The 21,585-nt window shown below is 39.7% G+C and overlaps 5 long non-coding RNA genes across 5 annotated transcripts; all 5 read right to left on the minus strand.

Annotated features, from left to right (window-relative positions):
* Positions 1–1,776: 1,776 nt before the first annotated feature.
* On the minus strand, positions 1,777–4,154 carry LOC130222578 (uncharacterized). Its single transcript, XR_008836510.1, has 3 exons — positions 4,043–4,154; positions 2,220–2,318; positions 1,777–2,044 (listed from the first exon to the last, which is right to left on the minus strand). It is a non-coding gene; the product is annotated as an uncharacterized LOC130222578 (long non-coding RNA).
* Positions 4,155–5,453: 1,299 nt separating this feature from the next.
* On the minus strand, positions 5,454–8,070 carry LOC130222579 (uncharacterized). Its single transcript, XR_008836511.1, has 3 exons — positions 7,662–8,070; positions 5,893–5,991; positions 5,454–5,719 (listed from the first exon to the last, which is right to left on the minus strand). It is a non-coding gene; the product is annotated as an uncharacterized LOC130222579 (long non-coding RNA).
* Positions 8,071–9,050: 980 nt separating this feature from the next.
* LOC130223265 (uncharacterized) lies at positions 9,051–11,535 on the minus strand. Its single transcript, XR_008836638.1, has 3 exons — positions 11,257–11,535; positions 9,490–9,588; positions 9,051–9,326 (listed from the first exon to the last, which is right to left on the minus strand). It is a non-coding gene; the product is annotated as an uncharacterized LOC130223265 (long non-coding RNA).
* Positions 11,536–12,653: 1,118 nt separating this feature from the next.
* Positions 12,654–16,264, minus strand: LOC130223267 (uncharacterized). The gene is made up of 3 exons (XR_008836640.1): positions 15,873–16,264; positions 13,113–13,211; positions 12,654–12,929 (listed from the first exon to the last, which is right to left on the minus strand). It is a non-coding gene; the product is annotated as an uncharacterized LOC130223267 (long non-coding RNA).
* A 1,365-nt stretch (positions 16,265–17,629) lies between these two features.
* On the minus strand, positions 17,630–21,585 carry LOC130223266 (uncharacterized). The gene is made up of 3 exons (XR_008836639.1): positions 21,291–21,585; positions 18,066–18,164; positions 17,630–17,889 (listed from the first exon to the last, which is right to left on the minus strand). It is a non-coding gene; the product is annotated as an uncharacterized LOC130223266 (long non-coding RNA).

Consider the following 21,585-nt stretch of genomic DNA (forward strand, 5'->3'; position numbering starts at 1 on the left):
GATCGCTGCGCCACACAGAAACAATGCAAGTGTGTTCAAAATGGAGCTTTAGACCTTTTTGCACCTGAATTACTTAGTAAACAAGGACTTTGGTGTTTGTGGGATTCGAACCCAGACATTCCTAGACCAAAAGCCAAATAACTATTCACAGCGTAGTGTGTTTCAAATAGAGATTTTGATCTTGTTGGACCTGTATTACTTATTAAATATAAACTTTGGTAAGTGTGGGGTTTGAACCCAAAGAATTCACCACCAAAGTCCAAACAACCATCTATCGAGCCACAGGGGATGACAAGCTTGTGGAACCTTAAATCATCTTATAGGATTTTATATATTTAAATTAAAGATTTTTAATGTGACTTTGAACCTGAACAATTTATTAAAATACACTTCGTAGATCAGCAATCGTGGGATTTGAATACAGTCTTTCTTGTACCAGGACGCAAACAACTAACCACTCTCCCACAAAATCCTTGTGAGGAAAAAGTGTATCATTAAAACATGGAAAAACAGGAGGAAAGAGATTTAAAATAAGGAGGCGTGTCTAATCCTGCTCCACTCTCCTGAGTTTAACTACAACCTGATTAAAAACACCTGAAGCCAATCAAGGTCTTCAGGACTGCTCGTAACGTCCATGCAGGTCTGTGCTCTGTTTTTTCTCATCATAAAGGTATTTGCTTTTATAAGTTATTTAATTTGCATGTGTTAACAGTTTGAGTTTGACATGTAAACAGTTAATAAAGGTCTTTAATTACTGGATATGGGTCACTTTTTTGAGTAACTGACATGTTTAATTAAGTTACTCAAGCGGAAGCACTACTATATATAGAGAGTGAGGTTTTCTCATACAAATGTTCACAATTTCAATTCAATTTGTAGTTAACAAAATCACCACAGGAGGGTGTGATGCATTATGGATCAATAAAGTAAATTTTAGTGATTTAGTTTACAAAAATGAAGAATAAGTCAATGCAGTTAACAAATCACTACAGGAGGGCACATTATGGTCCATTTTTAGTGATGTAGTTCACAAAAATCACCACCGGAGGGCACATTAAATTAAGGATCAATAAAGTCAATGTAGGTAACAAATCACCACAGGAGAGTGCAATAAAGTCAATTGTAGCAATGTAGTTCACAAAAATAACCACAAGAGGGTGCAATAAAGTCCATTTGTAGTGATGTAGTTCATAAAAATCCCCACAGTTGGTGGATTAAAGTTAATTTGTTTGCAATGTAATTTACAAAAATCACCACAGGAGTGCGCAATAAAGTCAGTTTGATATAGTTAGCAAAACCACCACAGGAGGTCGCATTAAAGTCAATTTGTAGCGATGTAGTTCACAAAAATCACCACATGAGGGCGCAATAAAGTCCATTTGTAGTGATGTAGTTCACAAAAATCACCACATGAGGGCGCAATGAAGTCTTTTTGTAGTGATGTAGTTCACAAAAATCACCCCAAGAGGGTGTAATAAAATCTATTTGTAGGGATGTGGTTTATATTTCACCACAGCATTCATTAGAGTCAAGTGGACTCATTGAAATAAAACAGGGCTAAGCTCTGCAGCCTCAGTGGTACAAGTATTAATGAGCTGTGATTTCAAGCGTGTGGTCTTGAGCTCGAATCCCATTATCAATTATGTTCAATTGTAATCATTAAATACAACAAAATTGCTTAAATGTGTTACTAAGCTGTGAATCCATGATGGGTCAGTGGATAAACATGTGCTTTGAGAACGAGATGAAGACATAGGTTCATGACACACAAACAGGTTACTTAACAACTTAGTTTATTATTAAAATCACAGATCAGATTGAGTCAAATTTCAGTTCCAGCATGTGTACAGACAGGAGATCTGTGGCTCCGTGGTAAGAGCGCTGCCCCATGGCTTCAGGGGTTGCTGGTTCGATCCCAGCCAGAACTCTGTGATATGAGTGAATGGTGAGTGAGTGTGAGGTGCGCCTGAAGAAGGGGGGATACCAGTTCGGTCTCCCCCTGGAGCTTCCAGAGACATGTCCAGCAGGGGTTATACTTTACAGCCTGACAAAAAATTTAAAATGAACTGTATAAAATTTTTGGACCTTCATCCCTTCCCCACCTCTTTCGGTTACCATCATTTGCTTTCTAGAGGAGTGACCCTCCACAAAGAAAATGATGGTAACCGACATGTGGAACAGACACACACACACACAATCACACACATGATCTACATCACCTGTGCAGCAGCAGATGATCATCATCAGTACAGTCAGCGTCTGTCCACACGTCTTTGCTTCTGTTCAACAGGCTTACAGTCCACAACACTTCACTGATCCTGTAGAGTCGACACACAAATAAACACATTATTACACACACTGAATATCTGATCTAACAATCGACAAATATTACATATGTATCAAATATTGCGCCCTCCTGTGGAGATTTCTCTGCACTACACTTTTGCAAATCTTGAATCTACTGAATTTAAAATATTCGCCCTCTTGTGGGGTTGTTGTGGACTGCACTGCTGCTGTTCTAAAATAATGAACGTTTCACCCTCCTGTGGAGATATTTCTGAATTACACCACTGCGAATCTGATGAATTTAAAATGTTCGCCCTCGTGTGGCGATTTTGGTGAATGACACCACTGCGAATCTAATTGATTAATTTAAACATGTCGCCCTCCTGTGGAGATATTTCTGAATTACAGCTTTGCAAATCAAGTGATTTTAAAAGTGCTGCACATACTGCATTGATTCAAAATGTTCAATTGTTATCTGATATTTAGTAGGCATGTGGCTCATGTAAGTTCAAAAAACCTCCAGAAACAGTTTCATATGCTCCTTTATTTCCCATTAAATACTCCTTGAATCAGAAGATTCATATGAACTATATTTGGAACGGTGTGAACATCAGCTGTGATCTGACTTGCAGCCTGCTTTCTCTCTCTCACACACAAACACACAGACAAATTGTGTTATGGATAAATGTAGGCCGCATTATGTGTAAACTCAACAAAAGAGACCGGCAGAGATTTATTTTGTTGTATTTTGAAGATATAATGTAAAAAAAACAGGCAGAATTAATATCAACCTCTGCTTCAACTGAAGTGTATTGCAGTTCTTTCACTTCAGAAAGATTACAGTAATAGGGGAGTGATTGACACGATTCTTAAATGTGCATTTCATACTATGTGCACAGTTATACTCAGCAGACTACTCAATACCCTTATATAGATCAAAACGGCAGAGAACTGAGCAGTGCACTGAATGTGTTTGTAAATCAGCTGTCCACAGTAGACTGTAAACAAACACAGTGAAACACTGCTATTGGACATCTCCACAGATTTATTTATTCCTACTTATTCTTCAGGACTCAAATTCTTTAATTTGACTTTAAAAATTGTGCAGCATCCATATAAACGCCTGAAATCTTCATTTGACAAGCACATACCAACTTCACCTGCAGTCAAGACAGTAACACGAATAAATACAGCTTCAGCTGCTCTCCGTTTCAAGTGACATTTCCTCTGTTCAAGCAGACATCTCGCTGATCAGTTTGTTTATGTTTTGCATTTCGTTCAACAATATTTTTAATGTTGAGCCTGTAATCATTAGTTATTGAAAATTGCTTCATAATTCTCTGATATTTCCACACTGTCAATCAAAAATACGCCCTGAAGCTCTAAATAAAGTCAGAAAAATAATCACTTATGGATGAGTACATGTTTCAGTATATGCTTTACATTTTTTAATGGGTTAAACACACAGACATGTAGCACAACTGTGCTCACGATTAACTGAGTTTAATTCCTGTCTCGCTGCCGATCCTGATTTATATAGTATTTATTTATTCAGCGAGCTGCTCTTTTAGCCTGAACACCTTTGACAACAGCGACACCAGATCAACACAAGTACACTGTTTTACTGGCGCCAAGTTGAGCTCCAGCAGATGACAGCTCAGTGACAGACTCATAATGTCAGTCAACAGCAGATATTACAGCCCGACAGCGAAGAAAAGCCACACCAAGTGCAGAAATGGAGAGTAACGCGACTCACCTGTAAGGGACTTTGTTCCGTTGGTTTAGTTTGTAGTGATGTTGTTGTAGTGTTTGTGTTCACTCATTGCTCTCTCTCTCTCTCTCTCTCTCTCCTCTGCAGCAGTGAAGATACACACGTGTGTCTGTTGTGTTTCTGCTGCAGATCTTTGACCTGCGCTCAACAGCTGACGCTCCTCCACATCCAGGCGGATTCACAGCTCCAGGAAAGGTATTTATGAGCTCATATTTCCAGTAGAGAGTCCAGAAAGTGTGTTTGTTGTGCTGCTGGTCTGTAGCATGTTTGTTGGGGGAGGGACTTTCTGTGCAAAGCATTTGATTGGCCAGATTTGGTGTAGAGTCATCAATACAGTATGAGGAGACTTTAGAAGGAAATGATGATATTTTCCAGTGTTTAATTGTGTTTAGTAACACTTAAAGCCCCACAAGCAGCTGTAAGATCATTTGAAACATGTTCATGTGTTTGATTGAAGAATAAGCATGTTTTTCACATTTTGAATAGTCAAATATAATAATATATTAGCAGATGATGCAGTTTACATTTATTTAAAATAATTTACTTTTGATATGAATTATTTGTGTTTATTTAATTGTTTTTTTCAAAATGTGTAGAATGTGGTTATCCTCCCACATAGTAGTTTTGAGAAAAACATGATGCAATTCAATCCTTCACACTTCTGGATGGCAGGCGAATGCTCATCCACTGAACCACAGGGCTTGACATTTGGCAGTAGTTGTTTTGTGAGCCAAAATATGAAATATATGTCAAACCTCGGTCATGATGAAAGTGGTGATAAAGCCCCATTCAGACACTTACTACGCCATCTACACTCAGTGGCTCAGGTCATAAAGGATTGATCTTTAATCAAGGAGACCCGGGTTCAAACCTCACTATGGCTGATGTCCAACTGAGCTTATTATAGTCACCAGGAGCTCCTGATGACGGATTTGAAACCAATGATGGGTGAGTGATTAAACACAAGTTTCTGAGGAAGAGACTCATAAAGACAAGAGTTCAAATCTGACTTGTATCTTGTTCTAGAAGAGGTGAGATTTGATCCTTCACACCTCTAAATGGCAGTCCGATGCTCATCCACTGAGCCACAGGTTTTGAGATTTGGCAACAGGCTTTTTGTGAACCAAATTACAAAGAAATATGTGTCAAACCTTGGTCATAATGAGATTAGTGATAAAGCCCCATTTAGACATCTTCTTCACTATCTAGACTCAGTAGCTCAGGTCATAAAGTGTTGAGCTTTAATCGAGGAGACCCGGGTTCAAACCTCACTATGGCTCATTATATTCACCAAGAGCTCCTGATGACGGACGCTGATGTGAAACCAATGATGGGTGAGTGAATAAACACAAGATCTCTGAGGAAGAGACTCACAAAGACAAGGGATCAAGTCTGACTTCCTTCTTGTTTTATTAAAACAGCTCACACACAGGTCAGCAGTCTAACTTCAGTTCCAGCAACTATTCAGACAGGAGATCTGTGGCTCTGTGGTAAGAGCGCTGCCCCATGGCTTCAGGGGTTGCTGGTTCGATCCCAGCCAGAACTCTGCGATATGAGTGAATGGTGAGTGAGTGTGAGGCGCGCCTGAAGAAGGGGGGATACCAGTTCGGTCTCCCCCTGGAGCTTCCAGAGACATGTCCAGCAGGGGTTATACTTTACAGCCTGGCAAAAAATTTAAAATGAACTGTATAAAAATTTTGGACCTTCGTCCCTTCCCCACCTCTTTCGGTTACCATCATTTCCTTTCTAGAGGAGTGACCCTCCACAAAGAAAATGATGGTAACCGACATGTGGAACAGACACACACACACAATCACAAACATGATCTACATCACCTGTGCAGCAGCAGATGATCATCATCAGTACAGTCAGCGTCTGTCCACACGTCTTTGCTTCTGTTCAACAGGCTTAAAGTCCACAACACTTCACTGATCCTGTAGAGTCGACACACAAATAAACACATTATTACACACACTGAATATCTGATCTAACAATAGACAAATATTACATATGTATCAAATATTGCACCCTCCTGTGGAGATATCTCTGAACTACACTTTTGCAAATCTTGAATCTACTGAATTTTAAAATATTCGCCCTCTTGTGGGGTTGTTGTGGACTGCACTGCTGCCGTTCTAAAATAATGAACGTTTCACCCTCCTGTGGAGATATTTCTGAATTACACCACTGCGAATCTGATGAATTTAAAATGTTCGCCCTCGTGTGGTGATTTTGGTGAATGACACCACTGCAAATCTAATTGATTAATTTAAACATGTCGCCCTCCTGTGGAGATATTTCTGAATTACAGCTTTGCAAATCAAGTGATTTTAAAAGTGCTGCACACACTGCTTTGATTCAAAATGTTCAATTGTTATCTGATATTTAGTAGGCATGTGGCTCATGTAAGTTCAAAAAACCTCCAGAAACAGTTTCATATGCTCCTTTATTTCCCATAAAATACTCCTTGAATCAGAAGATTCATATGAACTATATTTGGAACGGTGTGAACATCAGCTGTGATCTGACTTGCAGCCTGCTTTCTTTCTCACACACAAAACCACACAGACAAATTGTGTTATGGATAAATGTAGGCCGCATTATGTGTAAACTCAACAAAAGAGACCGGCAGAGATTTATTTTGTTGTATTTTGAAGATATAATGTAAAAAAAAAACAGGCAGAATTAATATCAACCTCTGCTTCAACTGAAGTGTATTGCAGTTCTTTCACTTCAGAAAGATTACAGTAATAGGGGAGTGATTGACACGATTCTTAAATGTGCATTTCATACTATGTGCACAGTTATACTCAGCAGACTACTCAATACCCTTATATAGATCAAAATGGCAGAGAACTGAGCAGTGCACTGAATGTGTTTGTAAATCAGCTGTCCACAGTAGACTGTAAACAAACACAGTGAAACACTGCTATTGGACATCTCCACAGATTTATTTATTCCTACTTATTCTTCAGGACTCAAATTCTTTAATTTGACTTTAAAAATTGTGCAGCATCCATATAAACGCCTGAAATCTTCATTTGACAAGCACATACCAACAAGTGACATTTCCTCTGTTCAAGCAGACATCTCGCTGATCAGTTTGTTTATGTTTTGCATTTCGTTCAACAATATTTTGTAATGTTGAGCCTGTAATCATTAGTTTTTGAAAATTGCTTCATAATTCTCTGATATTTCCACACTGTCAATCAAAAATACGCCCTGAAGCTCTAAATGAAGTCAGAAAAATAATCACTTATGAATGAGTACATGTTTCAGTATATGCTTTACATTTTTTAATGGGTTAAACACACAGACATGTAGCACAACTGTGCTCACGATTAACTGAGTTTAATTCCTGTCTCGCTGCCGATCCTGATTTATATAGTATTTATTTATTCAGCGAGCTGCTCTTTTAGCCTGAACCCCTTTGACAACAGCGACACCAGATCAACACAAGTACACTGTTTTACTGGCGCCAAGTTGAGCTCCAGCAGATGACAGCTCAGTGACAGACTCATAATGTCAGTCAACAGCAGATATTACAGCCCGACAGCGAAGAAAAGCCACACCAAGTGCAGAAATGGCGAGTAACGCGACTCACCTGTAAGGGACTTTGTTCCGCTGGTTTAGTTTGTAGTGATGTTGTTGTAGTGTTTGTGTTCACTCATTGCTCTCTCTCTCTCCTCTGCAGCAGTGAAGATACACACGTGTGTCTGTTGTGTTTCTGCTGCAGATCTTTGACCTGCGCTCAACAGCTGACGCTCCTCCACATCCAGGCGGATTCACAGCTCCAGGAAAGGTATTTATGAGCTCATATTTCCAGTAGAGAGTCCAGAAAGTGTGTTTGTTGTGCTGCTGGTCTGTAGCATGTTTGTTGGGGGAGGGACTTTCTGTGCAAAGCATTTGATTGGCCAGATTTGGTGTAGAGTCATCAATACAGTATGAGGAGACTTTAGAAGGAAATGATGATATTTTCCAGTGTTTAATTGTGTTTAGTAACATTTAAAGCCCCACAAGCAGCTGTAAGATCATTTGAAACATGTTCATGTGTTTGATTGAAGAATAAGCATGTTTTTCACATTTTGAATAGTGAAATATAATAATATATTAGCAGATGATGCAGTTTACATTTATTTCAAATAATTTACTTTTGATATGAATTATTTGTGTTTATTTAATTATTTTTTTCAAAATGTGTAGAATGTGGTTATCCTCCCACATAGTAGTTTTGAGAAAAACATGATGCAATTCAATCCTTCACACTTCTGGATGGCAGGCGAATGCTCATCCACTGAACCACAGGGCTTGACATTTGGCAGTAGTTGTTTTGTGAGCCAAAATATGAAATATATGTCAAACCTCGGTCATGATGAAAGTGGTGATAAAGCCCCATTCAGACACTTACTACGCCATCTAGACTCAGTGGCTCAGGTCATAAAGGATTGATCTTTAATCAAGGAGACCCGGGTTCAAACCTCACTATGGCTGATGTCCAACTGAGCTTATTATAGTCACCAGGAGCTCCTGATGACGGATGTGAAACCAATGATGGGTGAGTGATTAAACACAAGTTTCTGAGGAAGAGACTCATAAAGACAAGAGTTCAAATCTGACTTGTATCTTGTTCTAGAAGAGGTGAGATTTGATCCTTCACACCTCTAAATGGCAGTCCAATGCTCATCCACTGAGCCACAGGTTTTGAGATTTGGCAAGAGGCTTTTTGTGAACCAAATTACAAAGAAATATGTGTCAAACCTTGGTCATAATGAGATTAGTGATAAAGCCCCATTTAGACATCTTCTTCACTATCTAGACTCAGTAGCTCAGGTCATAAAGTGTTGAGCTTTAATCGAGGAGACCCGGGTTCAAACCTCACTATGGCTCATTATATTCACCAAGAGCTCCTGATGACGGACGCTGATGTGAAACCAATGATGTGTGAGTGAATAAACACAAGATCTCTGAGGAAGAGACTCACAAAGACAAGGGATCAAGTCTGACTTCTTTCTTGTTTTATTAAAACAGCTCACACACAGGTCAGCAGTCTAACTTCAGTTCCAGCAACTATTCAGTCAGGAGATCTGTGGCTCTGTGGTAAGAGCGCTGCCCCATGGCTTCAGGGGTTGCTGGTTCGATCCCAGCCAGAACTCTGCGATATGAGTGAATGGTGAGTGAGTGTGAGGCGCGCCTGAAGAAGGGGGGATACCAGTTCGGTCTCCCCCTGGAGCTTCCAGAGACATGTCCAGCAGGGGTTATACTTTACAGCCTGGCAAAAAATTTAAAATGAACTGTATAAAAATTTTGGACCTTCCCCACCTCTTTCGGTTACCATCATTTCCTTTCTAGAGGAGTGACCCTCCACAAAGAAAATGATGGTAACCGACATGTGGAACAGACACACACACACACACACACATGATCTACATCACCTGTGCAGCAGCAGATGATCATCATCAGTACAGTCAGCGTCTGTCCACACGTCTTTGCTTCTGTTCAACAGGCTTAAAGTCCACAACACTTCACTGATCCTGTAGAGTCGACACACAAATAAACACATTATTACACACACTGAATATCTGATCTAACAATAGACAAATATTACATATGTATCAAATATTGCACCCTCCTGTGGAGATTTCTCTGAACTACACTTTTGCAAATCTTGAATCTACTGAATTTAAAATATTCGCCCTCTTGTGGGGTTGTTGTGGACTGCACTGCTGCCGTTCTAAAATAATGAACGTTTCACCCTCCTGTGGAGATATTTCTGAATTACACCACTGCGAATCTGATGAATTTAAAATGTTCGCCCTCGTGTGGTGATTTTGGTGAATGACACCACTGCGAATCTAATTGATTAATTTAAACATGTCGCCCTCCTGTGGAGATATTTCTGAATTACAGCTTTGCAAATCAAGTGATTTTAAAAGTGCTGCACACACTGCTTTGATTCAAAATGTTCAATTGTTATCTGATATTTAGTAGGCATGTGGCTCATGTAAGTTCAAAAAAACCTCCAGAACAGTTTCATATGCTCCTTTATTTCCCATAAAATACTCCTTGAATCAGAAGATTCATATGAACTATATTTGGAACGGTGTGAACATCAGCTGTGATCTGACTTGCAGCCTGCTTTCTTTCTCACACACAAACCACACAGACAAATTGTGTTATGGATAAATGTAGGCCGCATTATGTGTAAACTCAACAAAAGAGACCGGCAGAGATTTATTTTGTTGTATTTTGAAGATATAATGTAAAAAAAAAACCAGGCAGAATTAATATCAACCTCTGCTTCAACTGAAGTGTATTGCAGTTCTTTCACTTCAGAAAGATTACAGTAATAGGGGAGTGATTGACACGATTCTTAAATGTGCATTTCATACTATGTGCACAGTTATACTCAGCAGACTACTCAATACCCTTATATAGATCAAAATGGCAGAGAACTGAGCAGTGCACTGAATGTGTTTGTAAATCAGCTGTCCACAGTAGACTGTAAACAAACACAGTGAAACACTGCTATTGGACATCTCCACAGATTTATTTATTCCTACTTATTCTTCAGGACTCAAATTCTTTAATTTGACTTTAAAAATTGTGCAGCATCCATATAAACGCCTGAAATCTTCATTTGACAAGCACATACCAACAAGTGACATTTCCTCTGTTCAAGCAGACATCTCGCTGATCAGTTTGTTTATGTTTTGCATTCCGTTCAACAATATTTTTAATGTTGAGCCTGTAATCATTAGTTTTTGAAAATTGCTTCATAATTCTCTGATATTTCCACACTGTCAATCAAAAATACGCCCTGAAGCTCTAAATAAAGTCAGAAAAATAATCACTTATGAATGAGTACATGTTTCAGTATATGCTTTACATTTTTTAATTGGTTAAACACACAGACATGTAGCACAACTGTGCTCACGATTAACTGAGTTTAATTCCTGTCTCGCTGCCGATCCTGATTTATATAGTATTTATTTATTCAGCGAGCTGCTCTTTTAGCCTGAACCCCTTTGACAACAGCGACACCAGATCAACACAAGTACACTGTTTTACTGGCGCCAAGTTGAGCTCCAGCAGATGACAGCTCAGTGAAAGACTCATAATGTCAGTCAACAGCAGATATTACAGCCCGACAGCGAAGAAAAGCCACACCAAGTGCAGAAATGGAGAGTAACGCGACTCACCTGTAAGGGACTTTGTTCCGTTGGTTTAGTTTGTAGTGATGTTGTTGTAGTGTTTGTGTTCACTCATTGCTCTCTCTCTCTCTCTCTCCTCTGCAGCAGTGAAGAAACACACGTGTGTCTGTTGTGTTTCTGCTGCAGATCTTTGACCTGCGCTCAACAGCTGACGCTCCTCCACATCCAGGCGGATTCACAGCTCCAGGAAAGGTATTTATGAGCTCATATTTCCAGTAGAGAGTCCAGAAAGTGTGTTTGTTGTGCTGCTGGTCTGTAGCATGTTTGTTGGGGGAGGGACTTTCTGTGCAAAGCATTTGATTGGCCAGATTTGGTGTAGACTCATCAATACAGTATGAGGAGACTTTAGAAGGAAATAATGATATTTTCCAGTGTTTAATTGTGTTTAGTAACATTTAAAGCCCCACAAGCAGCTGTAAGATCATTTGAAACATGTTCATGTGTTTGATTGAAGAATAAGCATGTTTTTCACATTTTGAATAGTGAAATATAATAATATATTAGCAGATGATGCAGTTTACATTTATTTAAAATAATTTACATTTGATATGAATTATTTGTGTTTATTTAATTATTTTTTTTCAAAATGTGTAGAATGTGGTTATCCTCCCACATAGTAGTTTTGAGAAAAACATGATGCAATTCAATCCTTCACACTTCTGGATAGCAGGCGAATGCTCATCCACTGAACCACAGGGCTTGACATTTGGCAGTAGTTGTTTTGTGAGCCAAAATATGAAATATATGTCAAACCTCGGTCATGATGAAAGTGGTGATAAAGCCCCATTCAGACACTTACTACGCCATCTAGACTCAGTGGCTCAGGTCATAAAGGATTGATCTTTAATCAAGGAGACCCGGGTTCAAACCTCACTATGGCTGATGTCCAACTGACCTTATTATAGTCACCAGGAGCTCCTGTTTGACGGATGTGAAACCAATGATGGGTGAGTGATTAAACACAAGTTTCTGAGGAAGAGACTCATAAAGACAAGAGTTCAAATCTGACTTGTATCTTGTTCTAGAAGAGGTGAGATTTGATCCTTCACACCTCTAAATGGCAGTCGAAGGCTCATCCACTGAGCCACAGGTTTTGAGATTTGGCAACAGGCTTTTTGTGAACCAAATTACAAAGAAATATGTGTCAAACCTTGGTCGTAATGAGATTAGTGATAAAGCCCCATTTAGACATCTTCTTCACTATCTAGACTCAGTAGCTCAGGTCATAAAGTGTTGAGCTTTAATCGAGGAGACCCGGGTTCAAACCTCACTATGGCTCATTATATTCACCAAGAGCTCCTGATGACGGACGCTGATGTGAAACCAATGATGTGTGAGTGAATAAACACAAGATCTCTGAGGAAGAGACTCATAAAGACAAGGGATCAAGTCTGACTTCTTTCTTGTTTTATTAAAACAGCTCACACACAGGTCAGCAGTCTAACTTCAGTTCCAGCAACTATTCAGTCAGGAGATCTGTGGCTCTGTGGTAAGAGCGCTGCCCCATGGCTTCAGGGGTTGCTGGTTCGATCCCAGCCAGAACTCTGCGATATGAGTGAATGGTGAGTGAGTGTGAGGCGCGCCTGAAGAAGGGGGGATACCAGTTCGGTCTCCCCCTGGAGCTTCCAGAGACATGTCCAGCAGGGGTTATACTTTACAGCCTGGCAAAAAATTTAAAATGAACTGTATAAAAATTTTGGACCTTCGTCCCTTCCCCACCTCTTTCGGTTACCATCATTTCCTTTCTAGAGGAGTGACCCTCCACAAAGAAAATGATGGTAACCGACATGTGGAACAGACACACACACACACACACACACACAATCACACATGATCTACATCACCTGTGCAGCAGCAGATGATCATCATCAGTACAGTCAGCGTCTGTTCACGCGTCTCTGCTTCTGTTCAACAGGCTTACAGTCCACAACACTTCACTGATCCTGAAGAGTCGACACACAAATAAACACATTATTACACACACTGAATATCTGATCTAACAATAGACAAATATTACATATGTATCAAATATTGCGCCCTCCTGTGGAGATTTCTCTGCACTACACTTTTGCAAATCTTGAATCTACTGAATTTAAAATATTCGCCCTCTTGTGGGGTTGTTGTGGACTGCACTGCTGCTGTTCTAAAATGATGAACGTTTCACCCTCCTGTGGAGATATTTCTGAATTACACCACTGCGAATCTGATGAATTTAAAATATTCGCCCTCGTGTGGTGATTATTGTGGACTGCACTGCTGCCGTTCTAAAATAATGAACGTTTCACCCTCCTGTGGAGATATTTCTGAATTACACCACTGCGAATCTGATGAATTTAAAATATTCGCCCTCGTGTGGTGATTTTGGTGAATGACACCACTGCAAATCTAATTGAATGAATTTAAACATGTCGCCCTCCTGTGGAGATATTTTAAAAGATTGTGGTAATGTTTTTCCTGAACTTCAGCACAGCAAATTTAAAGCACTAAAATCGCTTAAATAAGGTTCGTGGCTAACACAAACTCAAGATACTTTCACGCTTTGTTCTACGACATAAAACTCATCAGTTACATCACACTCTTGATAGTTTAAATCGGTTTCGCTTCTTTAAAAAGACGGTTGCTATCAAGTTGCTAAATGTGACTACAGGCGGCGTCGGAGACATTATACGTCATCGAGCAGAACTGGTCTGGAAGCGCAGCTCGCTGATGTTGGGCATTTAGATTTGTCTGTGATTTAAGTATTTTCATGAAAAGTGTTTTATCGTTTGTAGTATTATTTTCTTATTGGGAATTCATATTGTGTGTAGATAATGCCTTCACTTGTAAAGACCGTCAAGATTTGTTGATCATTTATTTTAATTAAACGATATTATGGGAATACAGCGTACCAGTGCAGCCTGTCTCTTCCCTGCTCTCAGTCATGCAAACGTGTGAATAAATGTGTAAAAATACATACATGTTAACTGTCATTTTAACGTGATCAGTTGATTTTTCGTCATTTTTTTCTTCATCTGAACACATTTAATTAACTCTGTCATAACTGCAATATTTACACTCTTCCATACAATGTACAGCATATGTGACTCTATGGGCTGCTTTTCGCTGGTACTTTCAAAAAGGAAAATTGAATGTTGTTCTGTATCCATGATGGAACTTGCAGGTGTATAGACTTGTCCCTCATGCCTCACTTCTGTCATCTGTTAAGGTAAGCAGGCTGTGTGCACGCGAGCGATACATTTACTTAAATATGTCTTATGATAATACTATGTAGGCACATTTACACAGTTTTAAAACTTTTACATCAACCGTAAAGCAAAACAGATGTAAATGAAATGCAAAACATTTTCAGGATCTACCAAGCCAGGTCAGAGGTCATGGAGAGCTCTCGAGGGGAACTGGATTCCTGGTGGATTGGAAACAACTGTTTCCTGAGTTATTTGCCATTTTATGTGTTAATTCTCTGTAAAGTAATTTCCTTTGTGTGCAGGAGAGATTTTCTGTCTTAGTGTAAGGCAGGAAGATCGGCCAGCGAACTCAATGTCAGTGTGAAGCCCTCCTGCCGCAGAACGGTTAACTATCTTCAGTAAATTTTCTTCGTTTTATTGAATCTCCGGCTCAGAGTTTTCTCTTGATCTGACACACCAGTCGTTTTGGTCTCAACTGTTCATTTCCCTCCTAACAATGTCTGTGTGTTTAACCACTAATTTGTAAAGCATATACTCAAACATCTAATCATTCATAGCTCATTATTTGTGCTCACTTTATATAGAACTTCAGCACGAATGCTTGATTAACAATGTGGAAATATCAAACCAATACGAATGTAATATGAAACAATTTCCAAAAGCTGATGATTACAGACTTGACATCAAATATTGATCAATTAAATGCAAAACATGAATATTGAACCTCCAAGCTCGTGACTTTCTCACCATGATGTTCTTCACTCCAGATTATCATTTAGCCTGTAGGTAATTAATGCGCCACTCATCAATAAAGACACATATAACTTGTTTGATGAGCTCTTATATTGGGGATGCAGAATGTTTTCATTGCTTACAGATTTAATTGAAGCAGACACAAATAATAATTTTACCAACAAAAATACGAACACATTTCTTTTACTAAATGCCTTATAAAGATGACTGACTGGTTTTTAAAAATCCTATATTGTATTAAGTCGTTCATTAAGTTTTGAATGATAAGTATTGCTGTTGCTGTATGAAAACACAACGAGTGGATGTAAAAAAAATCACTTGGATTTGCAAGCTGAGACTGCATATATGAGACTTTCAATGTTAGACGCTGCACTCAATGGAGCTAGTGGCGTCACTGTGAGGGGTGGGGTTATGTGTGAGCATTAAAGCGCAGATCCCATCCGCTCCACTAGGCGGCATCAGCGAGCTGCTCCTTGAGCCTGAACACCTTTGACAACAGCGACACCAGATCAACACAGGTACACCGTTTTACTGGCATCAAGTTGAGCTCCAGCAGATGACAGCTCAGTGATAGACTCATAATGTCAGTCAACAGCAGATATTACAGCAGCCCGACAACAAAGAAAAGCCACACCAAGTGCAGAAATGGAGAGTAACGCGACTCACCTGTAAGGGACTTTGTTTCGTTGGTTTAGTTTGTAGTGATGTTGTTGTAGTGTTTGTGTTCACTCATTGCTCTCTCTCTCTCTCTCTCCACTGCTGCAGTGAAGATACACACATGTGTCTGTTGTGTTTCTGCTGCAGATCTTTGACCTGCGCTCAACAGCTGACGCTCCTCCACATCCAGGCGGATTCACAGCTCCAGGAAAGGTATTTATGAGCTCATATTTCCAGTAGAGAGTCCAGAAAGTGTGTTTGTTGTGCTGCTGGTCTGTCGCATGTTTGTTGGGGGAGGGACTTTCTGTGGAAAGCATTTGATTGGCCAGATTTGGTGTAGAGTCATCAATACAGTATGAGGAGACTTTAGAAGGAAATGATGATATTTTCCAGTGTTTAATCGTGTTTAGTAACATTTAAAGCCCCACAAGCAGCTGTAAGATCATTTGAAACATGTTCATGTGTTTGATTGAAGAATAAGCATGTTTTTCACATTTTGAATAGTGAAATATAATAATATATTAGCAGATGATGCAGTTTACATTTATTTCAAATAATTTACTTTTGATATGAATTATTTGTGTTTATTTAATTATTTTTTTCAAAATGTATAGAATGTGGTTATCCTCCCATTGGAGAAAGAAATGTGGGTGTATGTGTGTGGTGATAGTGTAGTGGTCAGAGCACACATCATGACATCTAAAGCTGTCACAGCATACCTGGGTTCAAATCCAAGCACTCCTGCTGCTTTTTACTACTGAGATATTTAGAAACAACAAACAAAGTATTTTTATGTTTGTGGTCCTGTCCTAAATGCCTTGCTGCTTGCATTTGTGTGAACCACACATCGATGCAGGTTTCGTACCCAGGCCTCTGCTGCAACCACGTCCATTGCAAACATGTGTTTAGCCACTCGCCCATCATGGCTTTCAGTCTCTCAGCTGCTGTTTGGGCCACACAGTTTGATTGAATCCCAGGAACCGAAAGTAAAGTAAGCAATAGAGGGATTTGAACCCATGTTTTCTGTATGGCAGTCAAAGGCTCATCCACTGAACCACAGGGCTTGGCATCTGGGTATGGTTGTTTTGTGAGCCAAATCACAAAGAAATATATGTCAAACTTAGGTCGTGCTGAAAATAGTGATAAAGCCCAATTCAGACACCTACTTTGCTGTCTGGACTCTGTGGCTCAGGTCATAAAGTGTTGATCTTTAATCAAGGAGACCCGGGTTCAAACCTCACTATGGCTAACGTCCATCTTGAGCTTATTATACTTACCAAGAGCTCCTCATGATGATGTGAAACCAATGATGAGTGAATAAACACAAGTTCTCTGTGGAAGAGACTCATAAAGACAAGAGTTCAAATCTGACTTGTATCTTGTTCTAGCAGAAGTGGGATTCGATCCTTCACAGTTCTAAATGGCAGTCGAAGGCTCATCCACTGAGCCACAGGTTTTGAGATTTGGCAATAGGCTTTTTGTGAACCAAATTACAAAGAAACATGTGTCAAACCTTGGTCATGATGAGATTAGTGATAAAACCCCATTCAGACATCATCATGGTCTAGACTCAGTAGCTCAGGTCATAAAGTGTTGATCTTTAATCGAGGAGACCCGGGTTCAAACCTCCCCATGGCTGATGTCCAACTGAGCTTATTATATTCACCAGGAGCTCCTGATGATGGACGCTGATGTGAAGCCAATGATGGGTGAGTGAATAAACACAAGATCTCTGAGGAAGAGACTCATAAAGACAAGGGATCAAATCTGACTCGTATTTTGTTTTATTAAAACAGCTCACACACAGGTCAGCAGTCTAACTTCAGTTCCAGCAAGTGTTCAGTCAGGAGATCTGTGGCTCTGTGGTAAGAGCGCTGCCCCATGGCTTCAGGGGTTGCTGGTTTGATCCCAGCCAGAACTCTGCGATGTGAGTGAGTGTGAGGCGCGTCTGAAGAAGGGGGGATACCAGTTCGGTCTCCCCCTGGAGCTTCCGGAGACATGCCCAGCAGGGGTTATACTTTACAGCCTGGCAAAAAAATTTAAAATGAACTGTATAAAAATTTTGGGCCTGTGTCCCTTCCCCACCCGTTTCGGTTACCATCATTTGCTTTCTAGAGGAGTGACCCTCCACAAAGAAAATGATGGTAACCGACATGTGGAACAGACACACACACACACACAATCACACATGATCTACATCACCTGTGCAGCAGCAGATGATCATCATCAGTACAGTCAGCGTCTGTTCACGCGTCTCTGCTTCTGTTCAACAGGCTTACAGTCCACAACACTTCACTGATCCTGTAGAGTCGACACACAAATAAACACATTATTACACACACTGAATATCTGATCTAACAATAGACAAATATTACATATGTATCAAATATTGCGCCCTCCTGTGGAGATTTCTCTCTACTACACTTTTGCAAATCTTGAATCTACTGAATCTAAAATATTCGCCCTCGTGTGGTGATTATTGTGGACTGCACTGCTGCCGTTCTAAAATAATGAACGTTTCACCCTCCTGTGGAGATATTTCTGAATTACACCACTGCGAATCTGATGAATTTAAAATATTCGCCCTCTTGTGTGGTGATTTTGCTGAATGACACCACTGCGAATCTAATTGAAGGAATTTAAACATGTCGCCCTCCTGTGGAGATATTTCTGAATTACACCTTTGCAGATTTATTGATTTAAAAGATTGTGGTGATGTTTTTCCTGAACTTCAGCACAGCAAATGTAAAGCACTGAGATTTCACTTCCTGTGGCGCAGCTGTAGTTATGTGTATTTTCATCCACTGATGCTGACGACCAGAAACATTTTAATGTGTGAAAGGAAGCAGAAAGTCTTGAGGTTTAAACAAACAAAAAAGTAAATATTATTAAATAAAGACTTCTCATCAAATGCTAAGTATTACACAGTTTTTATGGGGTTCTTCAAATGACAGCGAGGCAGGAGTTAAACTGAGGTCACCGTGAGCACAGTTCTGCTACCTGTTGAAGCGAGTCGTTTTCTGTCTTCATCCGTTCCAGGAAGGATCAAAATCTGTTCTTGTTGACTTTATTATTCTGATTATTTGAATCAGTTTTGAATCTTTGACATGATTTTGATCAGTGAACAAAGGTAAACATGACCTAATGTAGTGATGTGTTCAGCTGAAGCGTCTGTGTCTGTCAAATCTCTATAGAGTGGAGGAACTATGACGTCAATCTGTATGCTAAAACCCGGAAGCCAGTTAGCCTTTTAGCAGTTCCGGTTCCCTCGTCCAAAAGTCAATGGGTTTTTTGAATGGGAGTTCAGTAAAATCGCTTAAATAAGGTTCGTGGCTAACACAAACTCAAGATACTTCCACGCTTTGTTCTACGACATAAAACTCATCAGTTACATCACACTCTTGATAGTTTAAATCGGTTTCGCTTCTTTAAAAAGACGGTTGCTATCAAGTTGCTAAATGTGACTACAGGCGGCGTCGGAGACATTATACGTCATCGAGCAGAACTGGTCTGGAAGCGCAGCTCGCTTATGTTGGGCATTTAGATTTGTCTGTGATTTAAGTATTTTCATGAAAAGTGTTTTATCGTTTGTAGTATTATTTTCTTATTGGGAATTCATATTGTGTGTAGATAATGCCTTCACTTGTAAAGACCGTCAAGATTTGTTGATCATTTATTTTAATTAAACGATATTATGGGAATACAGCGTACCAGTGCAGCCTGTCTCTTCCCTGCTCTCAGTTATGCAAACGTGTGAATAAATGTGTAAAAATACATACATGTTAACTGTCATTTTAACGTGATCAGTTGATTTTTCGTCATTTTTTTCTTCATCTGAACACATTTAATTAACTCTGTCATAACTGCAATATTTACACTCTTCCATACAATGTACAGCATATGTGACTCTATGGGCTGCTTTTCGCTGTACTTTCAAAAAGGAAAATTGAATGTTGTTCTGTATCCATGATGGAACTTGCAGGTGTATAGACTTGTCCCTCATGCCTCACTTCTGTCATCTGTTAAGGTAAGCAGGCTGTGTGCACGCGAGCGATACACTTACTTAAATATGTCTTATGATAATACTATGTAGGCACATTTATACAGTTTTAAAACTTTTACATCAACCGTAAAGCAAAACAGATGTAAATGAAATGCAAAACATTTTCAGGATCTACCAAGCCAGGTCAGAGGTCATGGAGAGCTCTCGAGGGGAACTGGATTCCTGGTGGATTGGAAACAACTGTTTCCTGAGTTATTTGCCATTTTATGTGTTAATTCTCTGTAAAGTAATTTCCTTTGTGTGCAGGAGAGATTTTCTGTCTTAGTGTAAGGCAGGAAGATCGGCCAGCGAACTCAATGTCAGTGTGAAGCCCTCCTGCCGCAGAACGGCTAACTATCTTCAGTAAATTTTCTTCATTTTATTGAATCTCCGGCTCAGAGTCTTCTCTTGATCTGACACACCAGTCGTTTTGGTCTTAACTGTTCATTTCCCTCCTAACAATGTCTGTGTGTTTAACCACTAATTTGTAAAGCATATACTCAAACATCTAATCATTCATGGCTCATTATTTGTGCTCACTTTATATAGAACTTCAGCACGAATGCTTGATTAACAATGTGGAAATATCAAACCAATACGAATGTAATATGAAACAATTTCCAAAAGCTGATGATTACAGACTTGACATCAAATATTGATCAATTAAATGCAAAACATGAATATTGAACCTCCAAGCTTGTGACTTTCTCACCATGATGTTCTTCACTCCAGATTATCATTTAGCCTGTAGGTAATTAATGCGCCACTCATCAATAAAGACACATATAACTTGTTTGACGAGCTCTTGTAGTTGGGGATGCAGAATGTTTTCATTGCTTACAGATTTAATTGAAGCAGACACAAATAATAATTTTACCAACAAAAATACGAACACATTTCTTTTACTAAATGCCTTATAAAGATGACTGACTGGTTTTTAAAAATCCTATATTGTATTAAACCGTTCATTAAGTTTTGAATGATAAGTATTGCTGTTGCTGTATGAAAACACAACGAGTGGATGTAAAAAAAATCACTTGGATTTGCAAGCTGAGACTGCATATATGAGACTTTCAATGTTAGACGCTGCACTCAATGGAGCTAGTGGCGTCACTGTGAGGGGTGGGGTTATGTGTGAGCATTAAAGCGCAGATCCCATCCGCTCCACTAGGCGGCATCAGCGAGCTGCTCCTTGAGCCTGAACACCTTTGACAACAGCGACACCAGATCAACACAGGTACACCGTTTTACTGGCGTCAAGTTGAGCTCCAGCAGATGACAGCTCAGTGATAGACTCATAATGTCAGTCAACAGCAGATGTTACAGCAGCCCGACAACAAAGAAAAGCCATACCAAGTGCAGAAATGGAGAGTAACGCGACTCACCTGTAAGGGACTTTGTTTCGTTGGTTTAGTTTGTAGTGATGTTGTTGTAGTGTTTGTGTTCACTCATTGCTCTCTCTCTCTCTCTCTCTCTCCACTGCTGCAGTGAAGATACACACGTGTGTCTGTTGTGTTTTTGCTGCAGATCTTTGACCTGCGCTCAACAGCTGACGCTCCTCCACATCCAGGCGGATTCACAGCTCCAGGAAAGGTATTTATGAGCTCATATTTCCAGTAGAGAGTCCAGAAAGTGTGTTTGTTGTGCTGCTGGTCTGTCGCATGTTTGTTGGGGGAGGGA

Source organism: Danio aesculapii, chromosome 4 (assembly GCF_903798145.1).
Source record: "Danio aesculapii chromosome 4, fDanAes4.1, whole genome shotgun sequence".
NCBI lineage: Eukaryota > Metazoa > Chordata > Actinopteri > Cypriniformes > Danionidae > Danio > Danio aesculapii.